This window comes from Equus asinus, chromosome 2 (genome assembly GCF_041296235.1).
Source record: "Equus asinus isolate D_3611 breed Donkey chromosome 2, EquAss-T2T_v2, whole genome shotgun sequence".
Lineage (NCBI taxonomy): Eukaryota > Metazoa > Chordata > Mammalia > Perissodactyla > Equidae > Equus > Equus asinus.
Genome location: NC_091791.1, coordinates 6,698,368 through 6,717,476, shown reverse-complemented (window position 1 = coordinate 6,717,476; position 19,109 = coordinate 6,698,368). Strand labels below are relative to the sequence as shown.

General features: G+C 47.6%; 1 protein-coding gene across 5 annotated transcripts in view; it reads right to left on the bottom strand.

Moving 5' to 3' along the window:
• Window positions 1–19,109, bottom strand: part of C2H10orf90 (chromosome 2 C10orf90 homolog) — a 214,032-nt gene that overhangs the window by 170,329 nt on the left and 24,594 nt on the right. The gene's annotated exons all lie outside the window — the stretch shown is intronic.

Below are 19,109 nucleotides of genomic sequence, written 5' to 3'. Positions count from 1 at the left end.
CTGGCTGAATTGCTGACTGCAGCAGCTTTAATTCAGCTCAGGGGTGCGGATGCTTGGGGTCAGTCCAGGACCTGCTGAGGCTCCTACCTTGCCTCACATGTGAAAGTCTCCTTACTGTCATAATAAAGTCTTACCCTGGCTTTAGATATGTCCTTGCAACTTAAGAAAGGATTACTGCATCTTTGATATCACAATTAAAATGGATCAGTAGGGAGAGATAATGATTGATCCTTGAACTATTGTGCTGATCTGCTAAAAGTGCTAAAATATGCCTTGAGCGGAAACACTGAATCAGAAGGATCAATAAACTGAGCGATATCGGGGCTGTCGCTTGCAGGCTTCCTGGGCAGGCTGGTGCTGGCGATTAAAGACACAGGTTGACTTTAAAACCGCTTCACCAGGAGCACATAACCTTGATTTCTAAGTGAGAGTGTAACTGTCCTTGGGGTTGTCAACATTTCTAAACTCTTCCCCGGCTGTCTGCAAGGACATTTCCATCTAGCAGCTACCTCAGCTGCCACGACAAAGGCCATCTTGCCAAACTGAAATAAAGCTCGGTGAAACCTGGTTGGCCATGTAAGTGTGGTGTCTTTGTTTTTTTATAATAATAGAGATAAACTGGCTATTTTAATTTTTTTTTTTCCTTTTTCTCCCCAAAGCCCCCCAGTACATAGTTGTATATTCTTCGTTGTGGGTCCTTCTAGTTGTGGCATGTGGGACGCTGCCTCAGTGTGGTTTGATGAGCAGTGCCATGTCCTCGCCCAGGATTCGAACCAACGAATACTGGGCTGCCTGCAGCGGAGTGCGCGAACTTAACCACTCAGCCACGGGGCCAGCCCCTGGCTATTTTAATTTTTAAAGAATGGTTCCACTTTAATATGCCTTGTTGATGATTGGGAAAACCTCACTGTGGTCCATGTTGGTGAAATAGCAATGCAATAGCGTGTGATTTACCAGGAGTGATGCCTAAAGAGAAACACGCAGGAGAACAACCTCTTGCTTGTCTCTCTGTGGTCCATGCCTCCAGTCCTGAAGCCAGACTGAAACTCTAGAGGTTTGGCCACTCTAGGGTTAAAACAAAGAAGGTGAGGCGTGGGGTAGAGGGAGACCCACCATTGGAGAAAAAGCACTTCTAGCCCATTTCTGCATTTTGGCAGTTAGAGACCAGGAGGGAGAGGTCTAACGGGCTAAGGTTATGCACTTTCATTTCTCTTGGCACCCTCGGCAAAGAGAAAACCCAGATCCCAGCTGCTTAGCAGAGCATGTTTTCATGTCAACATGAATATAGCCGATTTACTTCTGAGCATGCTGGACCAATTTTCTCTGAAAAAGGGACCTGCTTGTTCTCCTCCTCAAAATTAGCAAATGTCCCTTGGAAAAATGCATGCAATTATATCCAATCTACAAAGCATAAGTTTGTTCTTATCATGAAGACAGGCTCCTCTGTGTGGGACAGGAAAACTCCTTCAACTGGCAGTTATAAGGCCTGGATTCCAGCCCAGCCTGGTTGGGTCACTCACCTTTCCTGTGACTCAGTTCTCTTATTGGTCAGATAGGACAAGGGGGTCTCTAAAGATCTCTTTGGCTTTCACATTCTTGGGGTCTCCAAATGTCAATTTGTTGTAGTAAATTCAAAATACCAAGGTCTGTGTCTTATTTATTTTCAGGGCCTTTCTGAAAGTTGCACCCGTTAGATATTGGGTGAATGGATGGAAGGATGGCTGGAAAGGAAAGGATGGAGTTGGGTGATTGGATGCTATGTTCATCCCTGTTTCATGGGTTCTTTATTTGTGGAGGATTCCAACACTCATAATGAGCCCTCTTCTTGAGTTTTGACAGTCACTGAGAACACTGACCCCAGGGGAAGGACATGATCTTGCTAGAGGTCAGCCTCCAAGATGAGTTTCGTTGGCTCCTGCCTCTCAGCATTGTGAATAGTTCAATAATAAGTAATTTGGGGCTGATTTTGCGGAGTGGACAGTTCTGAATACCTGGCAGTCACCACTCCTAAGTTGGGTGTCTCCTTCGCCACATAACATGACGTCCTTCCTCTGGTCCCTGCAGCTTCTCTGAGAGCAGGCTTGCTTACCCACCACTCAATCTCCACTCTTCTCACAGGTGAGAGTGCAACTGGTGATCCCAGTTCATTACGGAGGGCCTGGGCTGTGACTGCCTTGTTCCTTCCAAACACGTAACTGCTTCTGTTGGCCCTGCTCCCCCCCTTCCCCCGCACCACACACCCTGGCCTCTGAATGGCCCTTGTGTAAGAAGCTGGGATCTAAATAGGACTCCTGGCAACACTGCCAATGCAGAAATTAAGATTCCAAACACAAGCCAGTGTTCCATATAGTTACATCCTCACTGGGATTGGAAGGCAGAGGCAGCCTTCAGATGTGGCATTTAGGGCCCTAACTGCTCATGAATGATGAAGGCTATTCCTGCAGCATTAATTTACCATCGTTGACCTCTTCCTGCATTAATTGTGAGGGTGAAAACTTTTATGACGACAGCTTCTTAAATGTTAATTTTGTCTTTCTGGTGAGGGAAGAAGAAGCCCGGCTTATCCTATCTAATAGGACGACAGAGGCAGACACCCTCCGGCAATGAGCAATGTCTGATGGACACATTCTAATGAAGGGGAAACATCTGGCCGGAGACTGTCTTAGGCACCCTCGAAGAAGACCCCTGCTTCATGCACAACACATCTCAATTATCAAGAAAAGCCTCTGCAGAGACAAATGGCAGGAGTTAAAAGGAAGAGCAGGAGACGCAGTTTCCAGCTGCCCAACAGATGCAGACATCTGAAGGGATCTATTCTTTATGCGATGGCTTGAAAGGGGGAAAGTTTTCAAAGTAACTTTAAATTCCACATATTTAAAATCTTAGTTAAACTTATCAGAAAAACGGATGCGCACAAGGGATGAGAAGCCATTTGTAGAAAAATGGGCTTGCAAACAGTAGGGCTATGCATGCTTTGTATTCCGTGTAGATATGACATCCTTCCCCATTAGTAAATCCACATACTTTGTATTCAGTAAAGATGGGAGCCACCAACCCTGCAAAGCTCTGTCCAGGGACGAGGCCAGGCAGTGCTGGGTTTGATGAATGCCAGCTGCAAGGAAAGGTGAGTATGGGGGGGGTCTCAGACCCCAAAGATCGTCTATGATCTTTGCCGCTAGAGAGCATTTCTTTTGCATTCACCAACTTCTCCCTTAACTTGCAAATATTCCTCAGAGTTTTATCTCACATTAGCTATATGACATTGTTCATCTTTTTTGCCTCTTAAAACGTAGATAATAAAATAACAATCACCTGCGTGTGCACTCTGCGTTAGGCATGGGGCCAGCATGACCTTGTTTAATCCTCTCAGTGACTCCGTGATGCAGGGACTAGCATCGTCCCCATTTTAATAACAAGAAAACAAGCCAGAGAGCTTAAATTCCTGCAGCCCTTGCACGTAACCAGCCTGCTATTCGACCTCTATATCGAAGACCTTCATTCAACAAAACTCGACTGGATGCCTACTGCGCACTGAGCCCGGAAGACGCTGGGATGAATTGGTCCCAGGGTGGTCACCCTTTGAATGAACCAATGGGGTTGGGGGTGGGGAAGCAAAGGAGGAAAGAGAGGTGACTGCCTCAGATGATATGGCCAGGGGGGGCTCTGAAAAGCAGCGGAGGGACCCTGGGAGTGCAGATGGTGAGAGTCAGCAGTGGGGAGAAGGAGGTAGAGTGAGGATGAAGAAGAGACGGAAGAAGGACAGAGCCATTCCTCCGGTCTGTCTGATGGGCCCTGTGTGGGTCTGGTCTAAAGTGAATGATCCCTGAGAGGGCCCACCCCAGCTCTACAGCCCCCATGAGCCTATGGTGACAGACGGCTTATGGGCAGCTGCTTGAGGGCAGCCCAGCCAGGGCTCACGCCTGACACTAAGCAGCCCTGAGACCCAGGCAGGTCACTAACCCTCCGAGTGTGCGCTTCCTTACTTCTGGATTTAAGATGATAATCAGCACCTCCTAGACGTATCCACAGGATTAAAAGAGGTCCTTTGTGTGACATCCTCCTCAACTCCTCCATTCCTTTGCCACCCACATCCAATCCTTGAGAAAAATCTTTGGACTCTATTTCCCACACCTCTCCAAGTACATCTGGTTCTCTGAGGCCACCACCCTCATCACCACTTTCTCTTCTATGGACAGCTGCCGCGGGCCTTTAACTCTGCCTGATCCATCTCCTACCTACCTCTCCAGCCACTTTTCATACCACTTCCCCCTTGCTCAGCATGATCAAGCCACACCCGGTTTCTTTTTAGCTACTTGAAGGTACTAGGCTCTTCCCTTCCTCAGGACCTTTGCACAGCCTGCTTCCTCTGCCTGAAACACCCCCGACCCTGGCTACTGGTATGGCAAACTCCTTTTCAAGCTTCTTGACCTGAATGAGGTGCCCTTCTGTTTTTCTTTCTCATCTCTTTGTTGCAGTAATTTTGCTTACTTGTCTGTTCACTTGATTTTTGTCCATCTTGAACCTCTAGAATATAAATTTCAGTAGGGCAGGTTTCCGTGATGTCGTCTTCAACTGTGCATACCCAGTGCTCAGCATAGTTCCCAGCACATAGTAACTGCTCAGTGATGGAAATCAAGGACAAGCAGCATAAGCACTGAGACCCAAGGAGCAGATGTACACACAGAAGCATGGAGACGATGAAACCATCATGAAGAAGCCACAAGGTGGAGCTTCCTCTTGGCAGGGCAAGGTCAAGGACTAAGCCACTGCAGAAGTGGCAAGAGCACGTGGGGCAGGCATCAGTGGGGACCAGACGCTGTCCTCCTTTGTGCAGCTGCAGGTGCCCCAGTAGAGCTGGAACACGGTGACTGCAGGGAGCAGAATCCCAAGTTGGATAAACTGGCAAAATTCATACGGAAGAGATGGGATTGGAAACCTTCGAGAGTGACCTTAGGAAGACACCACGTCTCTCAGACTCCAAAACCAGAGATCCCACAATTAATAAATGACTCATCAGACTCAGACCCAGGTCTGTCTGACCTTGAGCTGTTACCTTTCCAAGACCCTCTATGTTGTCATGAATCCATTGAACAGCTATTGATTGGGTCCCAGATGCTGTGCTGGGCGCTGGGGCTGCAGTGATGCATGCAACATGTGGTTCTTGGACACGTGTGGTCCCAGGCCAGTGGGCAACCAGCATTTGCTGAGCCTTGACCGTTGCCAGGCACAGATGCAGAAAGCACTTAACATATGTTAGCACATTTACCCCCACTGAAGAACTTGGGGTAGAAAATATGACCTCCATCATAGGGATGAGCAATTCAGCAACCCCACACGTTACTGGACTTTTCTGAATCTCAATATTTTTGTCTATCCAATGGGTATAAGTATACCTTTCTCGTGGAATAGTTGTGAAAAATAGCACAAACTCTTGTCCCTGCCCAGTAAATTGCAGGGTGCAGTGTTGGTAGATGGATGGCATTAGGAGTCTCGATTCTCCACAGCCCCCATACCTCACCATTTTCAGGGGGCTTTGCAGCTCCTTCCATCAAAAGGTGGGGCCTATTTTCCCACCTCTAGATTCTGAGTTCTGCCGTTTGACTTGCTTTGGTTTGCAGACATGCTTTCGCACTTGTGTTTCTGCTCTTGCCCCTGCCTTCACCTTGACAGCATTCCCAGACTGGTCCACTTGAGCACAGCCCTCACTGCAGTTGACAGCCTGCTGACCCCAAGTACACAGGCCCAGACGAGACCAGACCACCAACCAAAATCACCAACCCTCAGCCTTGAGAGCTAAAGAGATGTTTATTGTTCCCTGAGCCACTGTGTCTAGGGATGGTGTGTTTTTCAGCATTATCATGGCAATAGATACCTGAATTCCATTACTGTTTGTTCATACCTTATCCCCCTCCAGGTCCTCTGACAAAATGACATTTCTAGGTCTACATGGAGGCTGTTCTGACTCCTGTGCCTGCTGCCACCATCCAGATGTTACCCCCACCACAGCCACCCATGTGATAAAACCCTGCCTGGGAGGGTGCCGTGTCCAGGCTCTGTGGGCATTTTCCATCATCTCCCCACTAAGTGTCCAGAAGGCAGGAATTTTGCTGATAGGAAAGAAGTGTTGTGGAAGACAGGATGTAGGACATTCCGGGAATTGCCAGGCAATTCCTTGGAGAAGGTATGGCAGTGTGTCCCTGAGATGGCAAGGAGGTCGCCAGACACCTGCTGAAGTAGCTAGAAGCACAGGCCAGGCCCGTAGGTCTGATTCATCTTGGGGCTGCCTAGGACAGGGACAACATTGGCCATTGCAGGGCTCCTGACCAGGGAAGGTGTTGGGCGGTGCCTCCATGGTCAGCTGGGAGAGAACAGCCCTTAGCCAGGGATGAAGCTGCTGGGATAAAGACAAAGGAAGGCGGGCAGATGGGCCGAGCATGGCGGCCAACTGTATATGTCAGTAGTGAGAGAACAGCTGCCTGACTTCCTAGTATCACAGACCTGGAGTGAGCCCACAGGTCATCTGACAACTTGTCCTTCCCTCTGCATGCCCTACCTCAACCCTCATCCCCTTTCCCTCCTCCCAATCTCACTTTCTCTCTTTCCCCAAGACACAGTTTGAACAGAATGCTTCAGAAAAGAAAATAACACAATCTATAAGCATCTGTATTTTTTTGACCAGGCTGGGGGGATGATTGAGATCATGTCATGCTAATTTAGAAATCAATGATTAGGATTAGTCACTAATCACAGGAAAATGCAAATCAAAACCACAATGAGATATCACCTCATATTTGCCAGAATGGCTATTGTTAAAAAAATGAAAGACAACAAGTGTTGGCAAGGATGTGAAGAAATTGGAACCCTTGCACACTCTTAGTGAGAAATGCAAAATGGTACAGCTGCAATGGAAAACAGTATGGAGACTCCTCAAGAAATCAAAAATAGAACCACCATCTGATCTAGTAATCTCACTTCTGGGTATTCATCCAAAGAATTGAAATCAGGATCTCGAAGAGATATCTGCATCCCCGTATTCACTGCAGCACAATAGCCAAGACACAGAAACAACCTAAATGTCCATCTACAGATAAATGGCTAAAGAAAATATGGTATATAAAGACAATGGAATATTATATAGCCCTAAAAAAGAAGATAATCCTGCAATATGTAACAACATGGATGAATCTTAAGGACGTTGTACGAAGTGAAATAAGCAAGTCACAGAAAGACAAACACTGCATGATTCCACTTATATGAGGTCTCTAAAATGGTCAAATTCATACAAAGACTGGAATGGTGATGGCCAGGGGCTGAAGGGCGGGGGAGATGGGAGTTACTAAGCAACAGGCATAAAATTTCAGTTGAGCAAGAGGCATATGCTCTACAGATCCACCGAACAACATTGTTTGTATTGTCACCAATAATGTATACTTAAAAGCTTCTTAGGAGGGTAAATCTCACGTTAAGTGTTCTTACCACAATAAAGTAAAATTTTAAAAGGTGATTGGGATTAGCATTTTATATCCATTATAACTACTCCTCAGAACAACAATCCAGGGTAGGCGCACCACTTTACAAATGGGGAAGCTCAGCCTCACAGAGGTCAACTAAGTTGTCCAAGGTCAAAGAATGAACAGTGGAAGAGCTGGGATTTCCCAAAACCTCCTAGTTTCACCCCAGAACGCTGACTCCACTCTTGTCTCCGAGGGCAGGAACATTATCCTTTGACCCAAATTTTAATACACGCTCAAGGCACTCCAAACTCAGAATCCACGTTCCCCAGCCTCATCACGTAGCACAGCTTTCTGGAAGGGAAGTCCCTGATCCCTAGCATTGCGTGTTTTCAAAGCCGTCCAGGAACAGGGCTTGGCCAACCCCTCCTGCCTGTCTCGATGTTTAATCACCCTCATAGACTGTCTCCTAAGTCCCATAAAAAGAACAAATCAAACTTAAGCACACGCAAGGCATTAGAGAAAGCCACATTCTGGGCTGAGTAAGTAGCTGGAGTTCCGCCAGGGCCGGTATGAAGGATCTAAAAGAAACTATGAGCTGAGGGTCATTAAAGTCAAGCAATTTAATACCGGAAAAGGAAGAGAAGTTTAAAATCACAGTCCTATTATAGACTCTCGCTTCATCCCATCTTCCAGTTAAAATGAGGAGCCTGTGTCCACCTCTTCTCCCTTCTCGGGGGCGCCACGGGAACCAGCCCTCCACCCCTGAGAATGTGCCGTATCAGCTCCGGCTCAGAGGAGCTAAGATAATCACATTCATGAGAGCCCTGAAATAGGCGGGATTGAGGAACTCAAGAGCAGATCGATAAGGAAGCGGCAGCCATCTCTAGGTTAAAATGGACTACCCACAGAGATAACCCGCTCGTTCCACGGGGCTCCAGGTTAACTATGTGAAGTCTTAACATTCAAAGAGAAAGCAATCAATTTTCACTCAAATAGTCTGAGCTCTCCTTCCAGCACTGTAGACGATGGTTTTCCAACCATGCTCCAACACACGGCTGGACTTCTGGAACGGCACAGGGGAGCACGCCACCTGGACAGACGTGTTCAACGCCCCCTCCCACCAGAGCGCCTCTCCTTTTATCTGTTTTGCAAATTGACTTTCCATAAGATTCCATTTTACGAAAAAGTTCCATTTAAAAATAACACAAACTGCTTTAAGGGAACTCAGCCCTCTGGAGTCAATAGAGTTTGTGAAAAACAGAAACTTCACAGCTGAAGCTCCTAAAATATTTTTCAGGTGCTCTCCCCTCAGCACAGAGGTCAGACGGCAGCATTGTCAAATACCAGCCTAAGGGGAGAATGTTCCAGAAGATTTTATAAACATAAGATCTCCTCATGTGCCCAAGGTAGGCGTATGATGTGAAGCCACGGCCCTTTCAAGAACAAGGGCATCTGTGAGCAGGAAGCCAGATCTTACTTGTCTTCTGCTGGAGCACGGGGATACGGTTTCCACCAGGACACGAGACGTCTTTGAGCTCCCTAGAAGCTGGGGAGGGCGTTGGCCCTAATTTTCCTTTTCTGGCAATTAGGACCTCTCATGCTCTTCAGGAGCTCTCCGTCAGCCGGGCACGGCCTCCCTGCCTAGTGCATTTCACCACCTGAGCCAAGGACAAGTGGTCAGCATGCAACCACACCCAGAGAGGCAGAGCCACTCTTAAAAAGCAAGAGAGGAGAAAGTAGGTTAGGAGACACATCGTTCAAAACAAGGTGCTTTACGAGAATGATCTCACAGCCAGTGCTGGCGTCTTAACCAAGGTCTAAAATAGGCATTGAAAAGCCAAGGGTATGCAATGAGAGGGTAGCGGGCTTCCCTTGGTTGGGGAGTTGCTTTCCTCAGTGTCCTCGTCCCCTCTGGCTCAGCCACATAACAGCTGCCAAATAAATCTTCCTTTCGTGCTGGGAAGCTGACACTAACATGATCGTTATATTAAATAACACAATAAGCTTCAAAAATACATTTAATTCCATGTGTCGCTTTCAATTTGTGTCGCCTTTGTGTATATACTTTTTCTTTTAAAAAATCTTTTCTTTAGATGGCCAGCGGGGCTCAAAACTACTCAAAAAAATGCCACTTTAGCTCCTAACCAAGTCTATTCTCTCCAAGCCTTATTAATAATATTTCACCAAAACAAGCAGCATTCCGCACAGCAGGGCCCACCGAGTTTGGGAACATGCCTTCTATTTGCAGGCATTCCCCAATAATATACAACCCTTGGAAGGAGCGTGTGACTTCCGGCGATTACTTTTGCTATTTTTCTCTTGGGGGGCTCTTGATATACAACTAGCAATTAATAAGAAAATTGAAACCAATAAACCTCTTTAATTTAAAGCAACCTAAAATCACACCAGTAATAACGTATAAGCCCCACTCAGACTTCTGCACAGGTTGGGGCTCTTGGCCCTGGGGCCAGGCGATATAAGATGGACAGAGGTTGATGAAGTCAGAGGAAGGAGATTGAGACGACCAAGGTCAGGGGAGAGGGACAGGTCAACTCAGAGCGGTGGAAGGAGAGAAAGCAGAAATGGAAATACACGGAGTGTCTCGGTGTGTCACCTCAAAGTCCTTTGACGTCAGCCATGGTGACATGCCTGGTTCCCTGTCCCCCATGACTCTCCAAATTCCACAAGTAACTTAGCTCCTCCCTCCAACCAGCCAGCTCATTCTCCCAACAGGTGTTTATGGAGGACCTAGGCTTGGCAATGGGGCTGGCAAGCAAAACCCAAGCTCTTGTGCAGCTTACACTCTGGATGGGGGAGCAGATAGTCATCAAATACTAATAAACATAAAATCGTGACTGTGACAAGTGCAGCAAAAAAGGTGGGCTCCTGAGGTGGGATTGGTCTTGAGATCAGGGATGGCTTCACTAAGACATAAGGATGAGGATCCATAGGATGGGTCAAGGTTACTTAAGGGAAAGAGGATGGGTGGCATAGCTCCAGCAAAGAGATCAGCTTGTGCAAAGACTCCGTAGCAGGAGGCACATGGAGAGCAGGGGTGGAGCAGAGACAGGAAGAGGGAGGTAGAATGGCGCTCAGGGACCAGTGGCCCCAGGGCCTTCTGGACCACGGTAAGAATTGTCTTTATTCTAAGAGCAATTGGAAGGCTTGGAAGTGTTTCAAGCAGAGAGTGGCATGGCCTCAACAACTCATTCTAGCTGGAGACATAGACTAGACAGAGAAGGCACAGACTGTTGCAGTAGTCCAGGCCAACAGGGCAGCAGGACTGGAGAGAAGAGGGTGGATCCCAGAGATGATTTACCCAGGGGTACCTCAGAGGGACTTGGTCATGGATTGAACACAGGAGTGTGGGAGAGGCAGAAAGACTCCCAGGTTTCCAGCTTGGCCAACCAGATGGACAGCAGTGCCATTCCTGAGATGAGACAGCAATCTGGAGCTTACAGAGATGTCAGCGGTTCAATGGTCCTCATGCCCACATTGTGCCCAGTCTCAAACTTGGGTTTCTGCCTAGTTCTGGAGAGTGAGTTCCTGACTTGTACCCAGTTCCTATACCTGATGACCTCAGGTACTCTGGGCAGGACCTGTCCTGTGTCAGACCAGCCACAGCCTCTCTCCCACAAGGCCCCCACCCTATGATCCCAGACACCAAGATGTACCTGCTCCATCTGAGGCCACCGTGTCCTCCAACTGCCTCTCCCTGACATTGTCCACACCCAGCTCTCACCATACTCTCTGGAACTGGGTTCAGGCTCTCCCTGACTTCCCTGCCCCGGCAGCTGGGTTGACCCCCAGGTCCCAGGCATCTCATTCTGCCCAGTCTTCCACAGCTTCACTTTCTCCAAGTCAGGCCCTCGTGGTCTCAGGCCTAAAAACTAAGACCCAATATTGTATGCTGCCATGACATCTGAAGCAACTGGGAGGGCTTCATCTGGCTAAACCACTGGCTTAGCCTTCCTACTGGCTCCCACAGATAAGATCCCCCAGGCAAATAACCTTCTTATCATGGGCACTAGGAGCAGTTCCTGTTTATCCCCGAGTGGTGGGCTTCACATCCCCGCCAGCCCATGGAATTATTCAAACAAGCCAATCACATCCTCCCGCAGGAACCAGGGGGCACCTCCCCCTTTGATACTACAAAGCTGCCTCCCACAGCTTGTCCTTGTTCACCATGTTCTCGCGTGCGATCCTTGTGTGCCCTGCATGTAGCATGTGGTTTCCTCCTCCCTGGGGCTGAGTGCACGTGACTCACGAACTGCTGTTGATCTCATCTGTCCAGGGTCAGGTGTGGCATATGGCCATCCCCATTACCGTAGTGCAGGAATCCCTCCCTTATCAACAGGACGAAGAGGAGGCAGTTAAAACAGCGCTTTACAGAAGAGCTTTATGCTGGATAACTCTTGGAGGTGAAGGAACGACAATCACTTGAACTAGCAAATTACACCTTTATTTCTTAAAAACACAGCAAACTCCAAAAGACCCTTGCTGGTGCTTTTAACAAGGGATGCTCATGACAGCTTCTTCGGTTCTGCACCCATAGACTCTGATGCTGCGGGTCTGGGTGGAGTCAGGAGACCTATTTCTGTTTTAGGTCCTGTGATTGATTCAGATGCCCTCTTCCTGGGAGAACTCCTGCTAAAGCAAAGCCATTTTCCTCATGCTGTGATTGCAGTAAAATCTTGTCTTTCTGTTGGATGGCATGGAGCTGCTTCTCAGTCATTGTGCTTAGGCTTCTTGATGTTTCACTAAGGGGTGCTCCTTTCCAGGAAAAATAAATGCTGGATGCCTGTCTCTGAGGCCCAGATGGCTAGCTATCTGGGCACCCACAGCAAGGTAGAAGGGTTCACACACTTCAGAGGCAAACAAATTGAAACTACAGGTGGCTCTACTCATTTCATCTTTCTTTTTACTTTTTCTTTTTTTTTTTGAGGAAGATTAGCTCTGAGCTAACATCTGCTCCCAATCCTCCTCTTGTTGCTGAGGAAGATTGGCCCTGAACTAACATCTGTGCCCATGCTCCTCTACTTTATATGTGCTACACCTGCCACAGTGTGGCTTGATAAGCGGTGCGTAAGTGCGTGCCTGGGAACCAAACCAGCAAACCCTGGGCTGCTGAAGCAGAGCACGCAAATGCCACTGGGCCAGCCCCCTCATTCCACCTTTCTAAGAATGAGACATAGTGGCCCTCATGGACTGCCCACCTCGTGTCCACCCCAGCACCTCATTTCCTCAGATCTGGATGTGTTCCTCAGTACACAAGAGGCACTAACTGAGCTTTCACACCTTTGAGAGGAAGCAGTTAAATCTGGCTGGATGCATTTCTTTCTGACACAAAGCTACACAGACTGGGAAATCTTCAGTTCAGCTCTTTGCTTAGCACATTATTTTACCAATTATTTTAAAATTAGATTATGCACCAGGTGATGGGCAAAGATGAAGCTAGAGGCAGAAACTCGTGCAGGAGGGAAAAACATTGCTTGTAACCCTGTTTATGGGTGATTGCAGCAAAATGAGGATCAACACCCAGGCAGCCGCCAAGCAGAACTCAGGAGGGGGTTATTCATGAGCATAACAGTTATTTATGAGCAAACAGGGACTATCACATGCCCCTGTGACAAAGGAGACTTGGTCCATTTTCTTTCCAATGATATCCTACACAAGTAGGCGCAACAGACTCAATTGTGTCTCCTTTATGTCTTGTGCAGAAGGCAGGAGTCAATGTTCTTTCTTCACTGGTGTTCAGAAGCTGCACTGCCTTTTCCCACCTCCAGAACAGCGTGGACACTGGGAGGAGTGAGCTCCGAGCAGACTCCCCAGGAGCCGCCTGGGTGGAAGCCTCTGTCCCTCCCGACAAAGGAAGCTGAGTAACAGCACAGGTGACCAAAGGCAATGCTTTCTTTGTCAGGCGCCAACAGCTATCACATGATCCAGTTCCCAGCCTGCTCTGCGGGCTTGCCTGGGAGGGTCAAGGGGGGTGGTCCCTGGATGCAGGATCAACTCCATGTAGCTCCTTCACACAAATAATGCTGTTCAATCTAGTGAACAACTCCTACGAGCCAGTCCCTGATCTTAGGAACACGGAGGCAAGTGGGACAAGGTCCCTGCCCTGTGAACACACAGTCTTGAAGGGGGAAAAAAGACAAGTCTACAAAGGGAACAAGGCAATGCTGGAACAAGGCAATGCTGGTTGTGGAACAAACCAAATGCCCTTGGAGACTGGGGGTGGGCAGGTTGAATCAGGGGACTCGTTTCACAAAAGGAAGGATTTTCACAACAGAAATATATAGAAGTTGGTTTCAGGAAAGTCTCTCCACAGGCAAGGAGCAATACAGGCAAGTGTTGAGCACAGGTGCTGCAAGCCTATGTTACTGGAGAAAAATCTAGAAGGATAAACTAGAGTCAGAGTGGGAAGGGCACCAAAGGCGTTTGCGAAGGAGTTTGCACCTTGCCCTCTGAGGACTGATGGGACTTTTGAGCAGAGAATTTGCATTGATTAAAGATGCTCTAAAACACTGACCAGTAGGTGAACTCGCCTCAGGGGCAGGGAAGCATCTATGAGAATGAGGCAGGTGAAGTGCAGTGTGTTCAAAACGGCTTCTGTGTCAAAAATAACCCACGTCTCAACTCCAACAATTAGAGCCTTGATAAAAACCAGTTATTTTCAGGGAAAACAAACAGATAAATTGGGTGTCCCTTCCATACCTTGTTCATAGAGAACTGCAATTACAAATGACTTCTGGAAGAGAAAAGAAACACAGCTCATGTCAGATCCAGGATGGTTTTTAAGGGATAATAGAACAATCTTTCCTCAAAGCACCGTCAAGGGTATGTATCTTTTTGGGGCAACTAATTGTTTGACTGGGTACTAATGAAACAAACTATGGTTATGAAGGCTGCATCACTGCTCTCGTAAAAGCTGGACTAAAGGAACAATTCTCCTCAGGTTTTAAGCGGAAATATAATTACTTCATCCCACTCATCAATCAAAGACCCACCCTTTAAAATCTGCCAGTCGTAAAGGTCAGGCCTAATTGATCAGGAGACAGAAAATTTCATGCTGTCCCACCTTCCTTCCTAAACAGAGAGAATTAGTAATTAAAAATTCCAAGTGACCTTCATCAGTTCCCTTTAGATACATTTCCTGTAACTGATTTCCCCGGAAATGGCTTAACTAGACACCAGATTCTCCCAATCCTTGTGAAATCCTAAGCTCAAGCAGTCTCACCTGCTGACAGGTAGCACGATGATGGGGAAACGGCGGTAAATGGAATCGTTTTATGACACGAAGAATGGAAATTTGAATGGGACTTCCTACTTCCACTGATTTTGAAAACAGATGTGAGTTTGGGCAGAAATAATCATCCCTTCCTACATTTTCTTCTCCCTTAGTGTTCAGATCCTATTAATCACAGTAAACTGAAATTGTACCCAGGCCAACAGATTTCAAAGGCTTTGCCAAGAGGACAGTTTTACCATATCAAGTCAGCTCCCTGCCCTTCGTGGTCCTGGAATTTCCAATGACCAGGCCATGAATAGTGGCATTGTGCAGACAAGGACACAAAAGTGAAAATCTGGAGGGGACAGTTCAGTGAAGATTTCCTGATAAGCACTTTGGACCCTGTGTGGACCAAATACCCACTGATCCAGCATCTATACCAGAGGCTACCACCCACATCACTGGATTTTAGAGCAGCTCCACAGAGATGGGGGACCCTAAACCACCATTGTCTAAGAGCAAAATAAGACCTGAGGAAGTGGAAAGACTTCCAAAGATAAAGCCCCAATTGAGGGCACAGTCGACACTGCCACTAGGAAACTCAATTTAAAAAAACAAAAGTCTGTGGGGTTGGCCAGGTGGCGTAGTGATTAAGCGTGTGCACTCCACTTCCATGGCCCGAGGTTCATAAATTCGGATCCCAGGCACGGACATTGCACCACTCGTCAAGCCACGCTGTGGCAGCATCCCACATAAAATAGAGGAAGATTGGCAATAGATGTTAGCTCAGTGCCTATCTTCCTCACAAAAAAAAAAGTCTAGGAGCCAAAGCCAGGACTCATCTCCCCACCCCATGTATGTGGGTTCCATAGGTTTTGTAGCCTCATCCTCTTCCTGCCACATGTGTTCTCTCCTGCACTAACCTCAGCTGTTCTTGTGGTTTCTCATATGACCCACCTGTAAATGACAATCATAACAAGATCTATAACCCTGACTGGTCTCTTGATCTCGATGCCAAACCGCCAACCGCCTCCTGGACACCTAGGGCAGATGGCCTCTTACACACAGTGTCCAAACACCACAAATTCAGGATCCTCCCACCAACACGATCCCTTGACCCCATAAGCCTCCTGAATCCAGCATTCTCTACTCCATTAATGGTACCACTATCCACCCAGCAACATCTTTAACTTCGCCCTTATCCCAACTGCCCTGAAATAATTCAGCCATTTCCTAGCGCCCCAAGGGTCCCAGCACCCGCTGCCCCTGCCCGGACCGAACTCAGATCATCTCCTTCCTGGAATGGCACAGCAGAGTCATTTTCCTAGAACACTGACCAGACCACATATTCCAGCAACTTTAAACCATTTAATAGGTCCTCTTTGCCTACTCAATACAGATTAAAAATAAAGTTATTTATTTTGGCTCAACACACTCTAAAAGCCTTCTAGCAATTCCAGCTGCGTGAGCTACCCTGGAATAGAGTGAGTCCCCTGTCCTTCAGGCTTATTACCTGCAGAGGCTTCTCCATTTCTGCCTGGGAATGAGGGGTGGGGCTTCAGATATTGGACTCAGGAAGATGGACAAAATGACCTCTGTGGAGCCTTTCAAACTTGAGGTTCCATGGGCCTTTGGGACTTCTGCTCGGTCCATGGACTCCTTCTGGGAGAACTGCCCTCCTAGCTGGCACCCATGAAGTCGGATCCTCGGAAGCCGTGTTTCCAGTGTCTGACCTTGCCTCCTGACCTGAGATGACTGAGTCAGGATGGAGCCCGAGAAGGTGCATCGGGCCACACGAGCAGCAAGAGTCAGGCACCGATTCCTGTTACCACAGCTCTAGGTGACGGTCCACCATCCTGCCGCCGAGGCCCGCGGAGCCCCCTTGGTTCCTGTGCTTTCTGCAACCTGCTGGCTTGTGCTTCCATCAAATTCACTAGTTTCCTGACACCAGTGTCCCTTTTGTATCCTATAGTGTGATTCTGGTTCTTGCCACCCCAAGCTTGACCTTAAACTCTGTTCTCTGGGTTTCCCAAAGCCACTGAGAGGGCTGCTAAAGATGTCCTCCTTGTGCTGGGTTCTCATGAGTATGGGGACAGGGCGTCTACTTCCTTGTTCCTCCTGAGAGAGCAAGTTCAACCACAGAGAGCTCCGAGGGCACAGGTGGTGCTCAGGCCAACTATCACAGAAAAGATGTGACAGGACTCCCTCCCTGAGCAAACTTTACTCAGGCTCCTCTGAGCCCCCTTCCAGACTAGCCCGTCTTGTGGCCTGCCAGGCCCCGTTTTAGCAAGAATCCTATTGAGTCCAGTCTTAGAGAGAATGCTGCTGAGCCAGTTTAGCAAGTATTTCCCTGACCCTTGCTGTCTAATCACGTTCCTCTTTCCCTACCTTTGATATCTGATCAAGTTCTTAGTAATTTCCCATCCACAAGGCCCTCTCTCTGCCCATTAGCCATAAATCCTCAGCTGCCCCTGCTGTATTCAGAGTTGAGCTCAGTTCTGTGTTGAAGTCTCTCTCCTCTCCTTCGGAAGCTCGAATAAAACTGTCTTGCCCTTTTTAACCAGCATCCAGGGCAAGTTCTCTTTAACAGATAGAAACAACCTTGTGGGGAGATGCAGGTAGCATCTCACGAGTGGGCTCTCAGAGAGTCAGCCCTCCAGGGAAGCTTGGTGCCCATTTATGTCCCAGCTGACAGAGACTCTCTTTAACCAAATTTGAGTCAGTCTCCTCTGAGAACTCTTGACAAGGCCTCACTCTTGGCTTCTGTCCTTGGCCTGTTTAGTCCAGTTTTAGCAAGAATCCTGCTGAGTCAATTTAGAGAAAATCCCCCAACCTTGACGTCTCATCAAATTCCTCATCCTCCCAACTCTCAAGTCCATGTAGCCAAAATGTCCCTTACCTCTGGTGTTTCCTCCTAGAAATGTTCCAGCCACCGACCCCTCCCTGCTCCTTGGCCATCAGGCCCCACTCCTCCTTGTATGTGGAGTTGAACCCAACCTCTCTCCCCTGCTATGAAACCCCCACTGCAGTAGTCCCCCAGATAAAGTCTGCCTTACCCTCTAAAAAGCACCATGAATGATTTTTTTCTTTAATAATTCCTTGCCTTCTACCAGAATACGCAAGGTTTAAGACCGCCTCTGAAGTGTTCTTCCATAATTAGAACTTTGAAAATACAGATAGATTTAAAAAGGAAGAAAGAAATCCAGGAGACATGCATCCTCCTCTCCTCACCCAGAGCTGCTGGGGCCCATTCCCTGCAGCCTGGACCGTTGACCTCTGGCATGGGGGCCAGCTTGTACTTGGTTTCTAAGTCCTTAAACTGCTAAGTACAGGCATCCGCTTCAGAAGTGCTGGAGAAGGCCCATTTCCAGCTGACCTCGTCCTCAGGAGAAGAGGACCAAGGCGTCCTCGTTTAGGTCACTAGTCTCCCAGCCACCTCTGAGTGCTCTAAGGAAAATGCGGCATTCTTCTCAATGCTCCCCAATTCCCTGTGGGGTGCAGGGGGCCAGACGTGCTTCCTGAGCCTGCCGTTCAGGCAACCAGAAGCTTCTATCAGCGGATTCACCTTCTTACCACAGGCAGTTTCTGGGCTAGTTGTGTAAAGGATCCAAACTAAGTAGCTGCCACTATTAAAGAACAAGCTGTAAACCATGCTTTGGGGGCGCTCCAGAAAGGATTAACCATGAAGGCTTCCTTCAAATAATATTTTCGTCCTGGGTTGACTGTGTCAGTTATGAAAAAGAATTCAGGTCCCTGATATCTTTAACATAGGCAGGTGGTAAGAGGTAATAAAAAGAGAAGCTATAAACTGTATGTGTGTTGTGTGCATTCACACATCACACACATATGTATGTACACATATATACACACGCAGATATATTTTTTGCATATACCAACTCGTCTGCAACATTTACAAACTCCAATTAAAATGAAGATTACAAAATAAAATTTGCCGCATGAAAACATTCCTTCAGAATTTATTTTTGCTAGAGTCTCTGAATTGGAATATTCGACTAACCCAGTAGTCTTACTACAGTCCCATCAGAAAATCTGACTTAAATCCATGATTTCTCTCATGAAAGGGAGAAAAAAAGTTTGCTTTCACACCAGTTATGTTGACAAACTTAATAAACGTTATGAACGGCAACCATATCACCTAGTGTTTTTACAGCTTAGTGGCTATGAATTGAAGCTTCGTAAAAAATGATTGATGAGGGGCTGGCCCCGTGGCCGTGTGGTTAAGTTCGCACGCTCCGCTGCAGGCGGCCCAGTGTTTCGTTGGTTCGAATCCTGGGCGCGGACATGGCACTGCTCATCAAACCACGCTGAGGCAGCGTCCCATATGCCACAACTAGAAGGACCCACAACGAAGAATATACAACTATGTACTGGGGGGCTTTGGGGAGAAAAAAGGAAAAAATAAA